This window comes from Ranitomeya variabilis, chromosome 7 (genome assembly GCF_051348905.1).
Source record: "Ranitomeya variabilis isolate aRanVar5 chromosome 7, aRanVar5.hap1, whole genome shotgun sequence".
Lineage (NCBI taxonomy): Eukaryota > Metazoa > Chordata > Amphibia > Anura > Dendrobatidae > Ranitomeya > Ranitomeya variabilis.
In genome coordinates, this window is record NC_135238.1 from 47,650,848 (window position 1) to 47,662,087 (window position 11,240).

Genomic DNA, 11,240 nt, shown 5'->3' on the forward strand with positions numbered 1-11,240 from the left:
ATGTGCTGCTCCACCGTGTCATGTGCTGCTCCATCCTGCGCCCCATCCTGTCATGTGCTGCTCCACCGTGTCATGTGCTGCTCCATCCTGCGCCCCCATCCTGTCATGTGCTCCCATCCTGCGCCCCCATCCTATCACGTGCTGCTCCATCCTGCGCCCCCATCAGTGCGGGCGGCTGTGCTGAGTGCGGGCAGCTGTATGTGGCTGTGCTGAGTGCGGGCAGCTGTATGTGGCGCGGCTGTGCGTGGCTGTGCTGGGTGCGGGCGGCTGTGCTGGGTGCGGCGGCTGTGGACGGCTGTGCTGGGTGCAGCGGCTGTGCGTGGCTGTAGGCAGCTGTGCTGGGTGCGGCGGCTGTGCTGGGTGCGGCGGCTGTGGTGGGTGCGGTGGCTGTGGTGGGTGCGGCGGCTGTGCTGGGTGCGGTGGCTGTGCTGGGTGCAGCGGCTGTGCGTGGCTGTGGGCGGCTGTGCTGGGTGCGGCGGCTGTGCTGGGTGCGGCGGCTGTGCGGTGGCTGTGGTGGGTGCGGCGGCTGTGGGTGGCTGTGCTGGGTGCGTCGGCTGTGGACGGCTGTGCTGGGTGCGGCGGCTGTCGCCACCTGATTAATTTCCACCGCTATTTTCTTGGTCCTGCTCCCGGAATCGGCGCCTGCACAGTCCGCTTTCCGGCGCCATTTTCTTGAAGACACACTGCAATGTGTCTTCAAAAAAATGGCGCCGGGAAGCGCGGACTGCGCAGGCACTGATTTCGGGAGCAGGACCAAGAAAATGGCGGCGGAAATGAATCAGGTGGCGTAAGTAACAAATAGCTGTGGCATGAAGTGCCACAGCCTCATGGCACAGCAATTTGTTACTTGCGCTATCTCATTCATTTCTGTGTCATCCTGGTGCCGGAATCGGCGCCTGCGCAGTCCGCGCTTTCCGGCGCCATTTTCTTGAAGACACACTGCAATGTGTCTTCAAGAAAATGGCGCCGGAAAGCGCGGACTGCGCATGCGCCGATTCCGGGAGCAGGGGGACATTCATGGCCCGGAATCGCGTCGGTGGAACGGGACAGGTAAGTATACTCACCCTCCGCCTCCTGGCTCGTCCTTGCTTCTCCGTTGGAGATCGCGGTGTGCGTTCAGCGCTTACGCATACCGCGATCTCCTGGGAGCGTCGCTCTGGGGTCCAGACTGCGCCGGCGCTTGCGCTTGCGCAGTCTATAAAGGCTTCGGACAGAGTGACGCTCCCGGCGTTATATTATAGATATTTGGGGGGGGGGCGGAATAGCCGCAAGGGTTTCCTGAGATACATAATGATTCATTATCCCTCTTAGGCTGCTACTGGTCAGACATCTTAATATATATACTTTCCATTCCTGTTGTTATGTGACTGTATTTACATTTATATTTTCTGAAAAGGGGTGCATAAAATGATAATATGACACTGTAGTCAATTCTATTTAACAGGCCCATATACCTTTTCAGGAAAACACTGTCTTAAATGCAGATAATTTGTATATTTTCCATCTGACTGTACCATTCCTTGATATCATTTGGAGGTCCCTTTTTCCATCTTTTCCCTGTCTTTTTAAACTATTTTAATCTTTGTTTCAATAAAGAATTATTTTATTCATTTACGTCTTAGTCACTTCATACCTTTTTTGGTAGATAATGTGATATATTGACAATTTGAACTGCTTTTGTTGCCAATTTAAATAGGATTATGGGATTAATAGCTCAAAGTAAGGTCAGGTTTATAGGTTCTCTAATCAGCCAAACTGTTTTCAGCTGTGCTAACATACTTGCACAAGGGTTTTCAAGGGTATTCTAACCATCCATTAGCCTTCTTACAGTTAGCAAATACAAAGTACCATAAGAACACTGGAGTGATGGTTGTTGGTAATGGGCCTCTATACACCTATGAAGATAGTGAATTACAAACCAGACGTTTGCAGCTACAATATATATATTTACCACATTAACAATGTATAGAGTGTATTTCTGAATCATTTAATGTTAGCTTCATTGGAAAAACCTGCTTTTCTTTAAAAAAAATAAGGAAATTTCTAAGTGAGAAGGAATATAAACCAGCTCACCCGTGATGCATAAACCAATCTTCAAGAGCATGGACCCGCTGTGTCCAGGCGTATAGAATCCAAAAAAGAAGAGAATGTCCAGCTTCACCGAATCCGTAAAAAAGAGTTTTCTTTATTCACAAACTTTAATCATGTTTAAGGGGGCTTAGTCTTCAGAAACGCGTTGAGATTCTAACCCATATGGTTCGTGCTGAAGTCTGTATCCTCTATGCTTAAAGTTTGTGAATAAAGAAAACTCTTTTTTACGGATTCGGTGAAGCTGGACATTCTCTTCTTTTTTAATTTCTAAGTGACCCTAAACGTTTGAACGGTAGTGTACGCTCCACAACAACAATTATGGGCATTAGCATAGCAGACCAAACCGATACTATTGGTCTATACACGGATGATATGGTAATATTTATGGACAAGGTTGAATAAACTTTACCACAGGTTATATCCATTATAGACACATTTAGCAAATATTCCGGACTCTACATAAACTGGGATAAGTCAGCACTAATGCCTCTAACATTCAGCAGGGGTCCATTTGAAGCGGCTATCTCTGCTCCCAACTGTATCTCAATTTAAATACCTGGGCATTATATAGAAAGATAGCAGAAATGAGTTCCTATCTAACATCTCCCCCCTGCTTGACCACGCTAAACTTAAATTCACACAATTGAGCAAATTACCACTTTCAGGCACTGGAAGGATAAATCTAGTTAAATTATTCTACTAAATTCTCCCTAAATTTAGCTATATATTTCAGCATAGTGGGGTACCCATTCCTAAGTCCTTCTTTTCAACTTTTAGCTAATTAATCACTGGATTTATCGGCGGAAACTCTAGGCCTAAACTTAAATAGTATACTTTACAAAGGCCCACAAAGCAAGGCGGGGCGGCGCTACCAGACTTCTTTTTATACTACCTAGAGGGACAGCTTAGGTCCAATTGACTCGTGGATGCCAGATACTTCTCTGCCTAAGGCCACGTTTCCACCTTCAGTATTTGGTCAGTGTTTTTTTTCTCAGTTGTGTACGCCAAAACCAGGAATGGGTGATAAATACAGAAGTGGTGATGTGTTTCTATTATACTTTTCCTCTGATTGTTCCAGCCTGGTTTTGGCTTACACAACTGATAAAAAATACTGACCAAATACTGAAGGTGGAAACGTGGCCTTACTCAGAGAATCACTTGGAACAAGCAGCAGGGACAAACTGTTTATTGGGATTTCTGGAGACAGATGAACCAAACATTCCTAGAATGTTACCTCTCAAGCTTGCCCGCATAATCTGGAGACAAGCTAAAAAAAGTAGGTGATTTCACTGATGTTGTGGCAGAAATGCCACTCTGAAACAACACATACTTCCCTTCTCTACAAGAACATCCCTCCTGTGCTTTCTGGAGCTCCAGAAATGTATTGAAAGTAAAAGACTTATATAATCAAAACATTCTAATGTCTTTTGAACAGATACAGACTCAATACGAAGTCCCAAGAGCTCAATTCTTCAGGTATCTACAACTTACGTCAGTGATCCAATTCCACATAGGTACAGGCACGCAGATATCTTCTCTCCCACTGATCGGCATACTTAAATCACAGGGACCACAAGGTCTTATCTCCACTCTATACACCTATCTATTGTCAGCAAACATGGATTCTATCCCTTTGGCGGTTAAGGGAAAATGGCAACCCTTGATTCCTAACATTCAGGAGGAGGACTGGGAGGAGATGCTGGAGTCCTCAATCAAGGTTTCCCCATCAGCTAACAAAAAAATGACCCAATTATATATAATCCATCAAGCATATCTTACACAGGCTAAATTAGAAAAAATGGGCCGTTCTCACACCTCGGAATGTCCGAGGTGTCATGAGTTGGAGGCTGACTTCATACACATGATGTGGAGGTGTCCAGTAATATATACATTCTGGTAGGAGGTTACCACCTTCTTGTCATCCCTAATAGCAGTACCAATTCCCCTGGATCCCTTGGTGTGCCTGTTTGGGGTTGCGGAACAAGATAATTGGGACCATTATATTAAAATATTTCTCCAAGGGATGCTATTTTTGGCCAGGAAATTAATTGCCTTGAGATGGATGGGTGGTTCACACCCAACACTGAGATCTTGGGTAGAAATTGTCAAGTCAGTGATTCCGTATGAAAACACGGTCTATCAAAATAGAGGGTGCCCTGGGAAATTCTATAAAATATGGGACTTCTGTAACTCAACACCCGTCACTATCTAACAAGGGCCTATGAATATTAACGTGTGGGCGGTGTGTGCCCAAACCACATTTACAGGTGTGGCGGTTTTCCTTCAAAAATGTTAATTTTTAGTTATGTAAATAGTTATTGGGTATTGATCTCCAAGTTTCAAGGTCGACGTTATATGCGATCCAGTAAATGTATCCTGAGTTAGAATGTGTGGTTAGATGTATGTGAAATATATAACCACAGAGTAAGATTGCTGGACGGTTTATGACCAGACATGGGAATGAGCGCTACTAGTTCATACAATGTTGCTTTTAATTTTGTAAACCAGTGTAATAAGAAAGTGTATTCGTGTTTATGGACATGGAAATGTTTGTTCTTAAGTATATTTTCACTTAAAGTAAAAAAAAATGATGGAATGTCTCATCCCAGTTATTCTGAAAATATTTTTTTCCTTAGGCCTCTTTCACACTAGCATCGGTATGGGTCCGTTGCTATGCGTCGGGCCGATGTACCGACGCACGTTGTGAAAATTTGGCACGACGTGGGCAGCAGATGCAGTTTTTCAACGCATCCGCTGCCCAGTCTGAAGTCCAGGGAGGAGGGGGCGGAGTTTTTGCTGCGCATGCGCGGTAGAAAATGGCAGACGCGACGTACGAAAAAACGTTCACTTGAACGTTTTTTCGTGCCGACGGTCCGCCAAAACTCGGCGGATCCCGTGCACGACGGATGCGACGTATGTCCATACGTCGCGATCCATTTGCAATACAAGTCAATGGGCAAAAAATGCATCCTGTGAGCACATTTGCAGGATCTTTTTTTGTCCAAAACGACGGATTGCGACGGATGCCCCGCGACGCTAGTGTGAAAAAGGCCTAATATGTTGTGATTTATTTTGGTAATAAATGTAAGTAAAAATATGCATTATTCCAGCTTTGAATGTTTATACCTGTAAACCATATAGTTATACTACATAAAAAACTTACAAAAACATTTACCTTATGTCTTCGATGTCAGTAATTTTTCAAATATCCTTTTATTTTGTTTGAAGGGTTAAAAATTTAGTAGTTTAGTAATTTTTCATTATTTTAAGGCAATGTGCAAAACTCAAATTTTTTTAGGGACCTATTCAGTTTTGAAGTGACTTTGAGGGACTAATATATTGTGGATTCCTCTTAAAGGGATGCTATTTTAACCCTTTCACCCACATGACTGTTTTCGCCTTTCGCCTTCCTGACCAGAACAATTTTTTTCAATTCTGACCAGTGTCACTTTGAGGTAATAATGGAATGCTTCGATCCAACTGATTCTGTGACATACTGACATATAGTGGGGAACATAAGTATTTGATAGACTGCTGATCTGTCAAGTTTTCCCACCTACAAAGAATGGAGAGGTCTGTAATTATCGTAGGTAAACTTCAACTGTGAGAGATTCTAAAAATTAAAACCAGAAAATCACATTGTATGGTTTTTAAATAATTATATTGCATTTTATTGCATAAAATAAGTGTTTGATCAACTACCAACCAGCCTATCTCTCACAGACCGGTTTGCTTTTCTTTAATAATCCCTCCTACTCTGCACTCATTACATTATTATTGATTAATTGTAAAGTGCAGCGGAATATGTTGGCACCATATAAATAAAGATTATTATTACTAGCTGTATTAATTGCACAGATCTCTCCATTCTTTGTAGGTGGGAAAACTTGCAAAATCTGCAGTGTATGGCCGGGATCACACTAGTCTGTAATACTAATGAGTGTTAAGCGAGAAAAAAATCGCATAGAACTCAGACCAATGTTAATCTATGGGGCAGCTCCTATCATGCGTTTTTTTCTCGTCCGTATTACGCTTGCGAGTGAAATCGCAGCATGCTGCGATTGTCCGCGTATCTCAGGTGAGAAACGCCAATGCAAGTCTATGGGTGCGAGAAAAAAAACGCACAGCACACGGACCATGCGTTTGATTTGCTAGGAATTCTCAGGCATTGGCCATGTGACAGGAAATTGCCTCAGCCATTATTCAGGAAGCTTTCACATGCTAAATAGCCTGGGAAGTTCAACAACAAGCCACCAGCACGCCTCCACGGAGTACAGCAAGATGTCCAGGCAAATTAATGTAGATCTTCTGATAGATTTGGTGAAGGAGAGGCCCGAAATATGGGATCTACGTGATGCCCATTATGCAGACCGTGCCCCCAAGGACACCTCATGGAAGTGTATCTGCTGGCAAATGTTTGCTACATATGAAGAAAGTACACCTAAGATGCAGCATGAAATGAGTAAGTACTACCCTTAATTTTTTTTTTTTAAAAAGAGTGTCTTTAAACAAAGTCACAAATAAAAAAAATCATCATGTGTGCTGTTATGCTTGTTCGCTTGGCTGTTATAAAATTTACAATTGTCAAGTAGTGGCACATTACTTTTTAAGGCTTCTTTCACACTTCCTTTTTTCCGAGACGACGGGCCGCCAAAACCCGACGCATCCAGTGGACGACGCATGCAACATATGGCCATACGTCGCAAATGCGTCGCTAATGCAAGTCTATGGAGAAAAAACGCATCCTGCGGGCAATTTTGCAGCATGCGTTTTTTGTCCAAAACGGTGCATTGCGACATTGGCCAAACGACGGAAGTGTGAAAGAAGCCTAACCTACATTTGTCTATAGTTGCTCAGTCATCCTAATGTGCCTATTTTTTGGGTTCACTTTGTAGTGTCTGATGTCATGAGGCGGTGGCGGAGCTGCCATGACCAGTTCCGCAGAGAGCATCAGAATTGGGCCAGGAGTAGGTCAGAGGGACCCAAAAAGCGAAAATATTTTTACTTTGATCGTTTAAATTTTCTGGCTCCAGTTCTTGATCTCTGTCCGTAAGTGCTTGAGTCAGCATACCACCCATTTGTCACGTGATGTTACATTATGAACAAATATTTTTTTTTTAACATTAATATGAAAAACAGCACAGAATCAAACCTAACTGAGCGTGAGACTGCCTCAGATTCGGAGGTCCAAAACAACACACTTGATGAAGAGGAAGAACAGGCTGAAGCATCTTCCCAACCGTCAACTAGCCAGCAACAACCACCACCAGCACGGGCTTCTGCGGAACAGGAGCTAAATGAAGAGCAGGAGGATCGTGGGCCTAGTAGCAGCCCAACACTTCCACTTGATACTTCACAGCCTGCAGTAGTGTCACGCCGTGGCCACCGCCGGTGGGAGCTTTCCACCACTGGAACCAAACAGCAAGTGGATAATGGGGTATTGAACTACCTGTCCAGTACTGCAAATGATGACGGAGAAGAGGTGTAAATGCATGTAGAGTAGCTGCGGAGACACCATCACGTGTTTCTCAACGCAAGCAGTGAATAGCCAGGCCTTTCCCCGGGAAGGAACAACCACGGGAAGGGCAGCATCCAATAAAGGAATACATCCAATACAGGAAAACCACCTATGTCAGGCATGGTATCCATCCACAGACAGCTGTTTCGGGGTTTTTGCCCCTCATCAGTGTGGAGTAGGAATCTGGCTATTAGGAGCAGTGCCTAGTAAAATGGAGAAAAGGTGTATGCATGGAGTCTGGCACGCTATCTCCACACAATCGCCAGAGAAGTGAGACTGCGGGCCAGAGGTGGACTTCAAATAGTTATAGATGTTTGCACCCCACCCAATAAACCCATTCCAATATTGTCTTACCTTGAAAGATGGCAACTTTCAAGGCACAACATTCTCCAATTGGCAGCACAACCAGAGGAGAACACTAGATCTGATAATGACCCCCCTCCCACAAGGAGTCCTTCCCCACAAAGACCTGAAGGCTCAAAACAACATCGGCCACAACATGGCCAAATCATGCCATCAGCTTCACTTCACTAGTATGGCCGCTTGAACATACCCAGTGTAGGACAGTGGCCACTACATGGGTACGGTCAACATGAACATTCTGGTGTCTATCCACAAATGGGTACTGCAAATACCCAGGATTATCTTCGCCATTACCAACATGCTCAGTACCAGCATGTCCCATAACCAGTCCCTTCCATGCTCCATCATGCAACCTTAGGAACCACTCGGGCTCATGGCCAATTGGGCACACAAAGTGGCCAAAACACTCAGGATGCTGCGCCGCCATCACCTCCACCTTCATACATAAATTTGTAATGTTTCTTGTGATTGCTTTTATGTTTACCTGGTTTTTTTTTATTGGTTTAAATTTGTAAAATTTGTAAAAAAAAAATGGTTTGAGGCATGATAATAGTGCCCATAACTTCCATATGTTGTGAACATGGTTATTATGGCATACAAACATGTCAGTAAAGTGAGTTACTTAAAAGTGTCTGTTTTTTTTAAGATATATAGATGATGTTTATATCAATGTACAGTACAGACCAAAAGTTTGGACACGCCTTTCATGACTATGAAAATTGTACATTCACACTGAAGGCATCAAAACTATGAATTAACATATGTGGAATTATATACTTAACAAAAAGTGTGAAACAACTGAAATTATGTCTTATATTCTAGGTTCTTCAAAGTAGCCACCTTTTGCTTTGATGACTGCTTTGCACACTCTTGGCATTCTCTCGATGAGCTTCAAGAGGTAGTCACCGGGAATGGTTTTCACTTCACAGGTGTGCCCTGTCAAGTTTAATAAGTGGGATTTCTTACCTTATAAATAGTGCTGGGACCATCAGTTGTGTTGTGCAGAAGTCTGGTGGATACACAGCTGATAGTCCTACTGAATAGATTGTTAGAATTTGTATTATGGCAAGAAAAAAGCAGCTAAGTAAAGAAAAATGAGTGGCCATCATTACTTTAAGAAATGAAGGTCAGTCAGTCCGAAAAATTGGGAAAACTTTGAAAGTGGCCCCAAGTGTAGTGGCAAAACCCATCAACCACTACAAAGAAACTGGCTCACATGAGGACCGCCAAAGGAAAGGAAGACCAAGAGTCACCTCTGCTTCTGAGGATCAGTTTATCCGAGTCACCAGCCTCAGAAATCCCAGGTTAACAGCAGCTCAGATTAGAGACCAGGTCAATGCCACACAAAGTTCTAGCAGCAGACACATCTCTACAACAACTGTTAAGAGGAGACTTTGTGCAGCAGGCCTTCATGGTAAAATAGCTGCTAGGAAACCACTGCTAAGGACAGGCAACAAGCAGAAGAGACTTGTTTGGGCTAAAGAACACAAGGAATGGACATTAGACCAGTGGAAAACTGCTTTGGTCTGATGACTCCAAATTTGAGATCTTTGGTTCCAACCACCGTGTCTTTGTGCGATGCAGAAAGAGTGAACGGATGGACTCTACATGCCTGATTCCCACCGTGAATCATGGAAGAGGAGGTGTGATGATGTGCGGGTTCTTTGCTGGTGACACTGTTGGGGATTTATTCAAAATTGAAGGCATACTGAACGAGCATGGCTACCACAGCATCTTGCAGCGGCATGCTATTCCATCCGGTTTGCGTTTAGTTGGACCATCATTTATTTTTCAACAGGACAATGACCCCAAACACACCTCCGGCTGTGTAAGGGCTATTTGACCAGAAGGAGAGAGATGGGGTGCTACGCCAGATGACCTGGCCTCCACAGTCACCAGACCTGAACCCAATCGAGATGGTTTGGGGTGAGCTGGTCCGCAGAGTGAAGGCAAAAGGGCCAACAAGTGCTAAGCATCTCTGGGAACTCCTTCAAGATTGTTGGAAGTCCATTCCTGGTGACTACCTCTTGAAGCTCATCAAGAGAATGCAAAGAGTATGCAAAGCAGTCATCAAAGCAAAAGGTGGCTACTTTGAAGAACCTAGAATATAAGACATAATTTCAGTTGTTTCACACTTTTCTGTTAAGTATATAATTCCACATGTGATAATTCATAGTTTTGATGCCTCCAGTGTGAATGTACAATTTTCATAGTCATGAAAATACAGAAAAATCTTTAAATGAAAAAGGGTGTCCAAACTTTTGGTCTGTACTGTAGTTAACACATTTTTCACAAAAAAACACAGTTTTTAAAATGTAACATCAGTTTATTTTACACACATAACCAAAAAGAATTATAACATGTACACTGCATTCTCTTGCAACGCAATAGACCCCTCTGGAGATACAAAATAGTTTGTAAAGACATCCCGCACCTTCAATCCAGACGGTGGACGACGGGCCTGATGTCCATGTGAAGGAGCCTGGACATTATTTGCATTGTCAAAATCATCACCAACATTTGCACTACAGTCGTGAAGAACACATGATTTGATAACTAGATTCACATTTTCTTCACTTAATTGTATTGCAGACTGTAGAACATGCCATTTTGCACTCAGAATCCCAAAGGCACACTCCACCAGGCGTCGGGCACGGGAAAGGCGGAAGTTAAAGATTCAACGGTCCAGGGTTCGGCGCGGATAGGGCCTCATGAGGTTCCTAGATAAATGGAAGGCCTCATCACCAACCATTACATAAGGGACAGCTTCAAGATTAGACTGTGGAAGCTGCCGTGGGGGTGGGAGGTGCAACTGATTACTGCGCATACGACGATCCATAATGGAAGTATGGAACACTTGTGAGTCTCCTATTCGACCATGGGCCCCAATATAAACTATTCGAAACATGTATGCTATGTCGACCAGGGCCAACAGTGTTATGACCCCAATGGCAGAGGGTCTCAGAAATAATTACTAAGTCTGCCAACACAAAAAAACAGCTCATAGGGCAGTGGTAACTGAGCCGACCATATATCTAATCCTAGCACCACAAATAGCAGCAGCCGGGGAACGTGCCTACGTTGGTTCTAGACGTCTCGCGCCAGCCGGAGAACTAACTAACCCTAGAAGGGAAAAGAAAGACCTTTCTTGCCTCCAGAGAAAAGACCCCAAAAGTTGGATACAAGCCCCCAACAAATAATAACGGTGAGGTAAGAGGAAAAGACAAACGTAAGAATGAGCTAGGTATTTAGCAAAGAGAGGCCCACT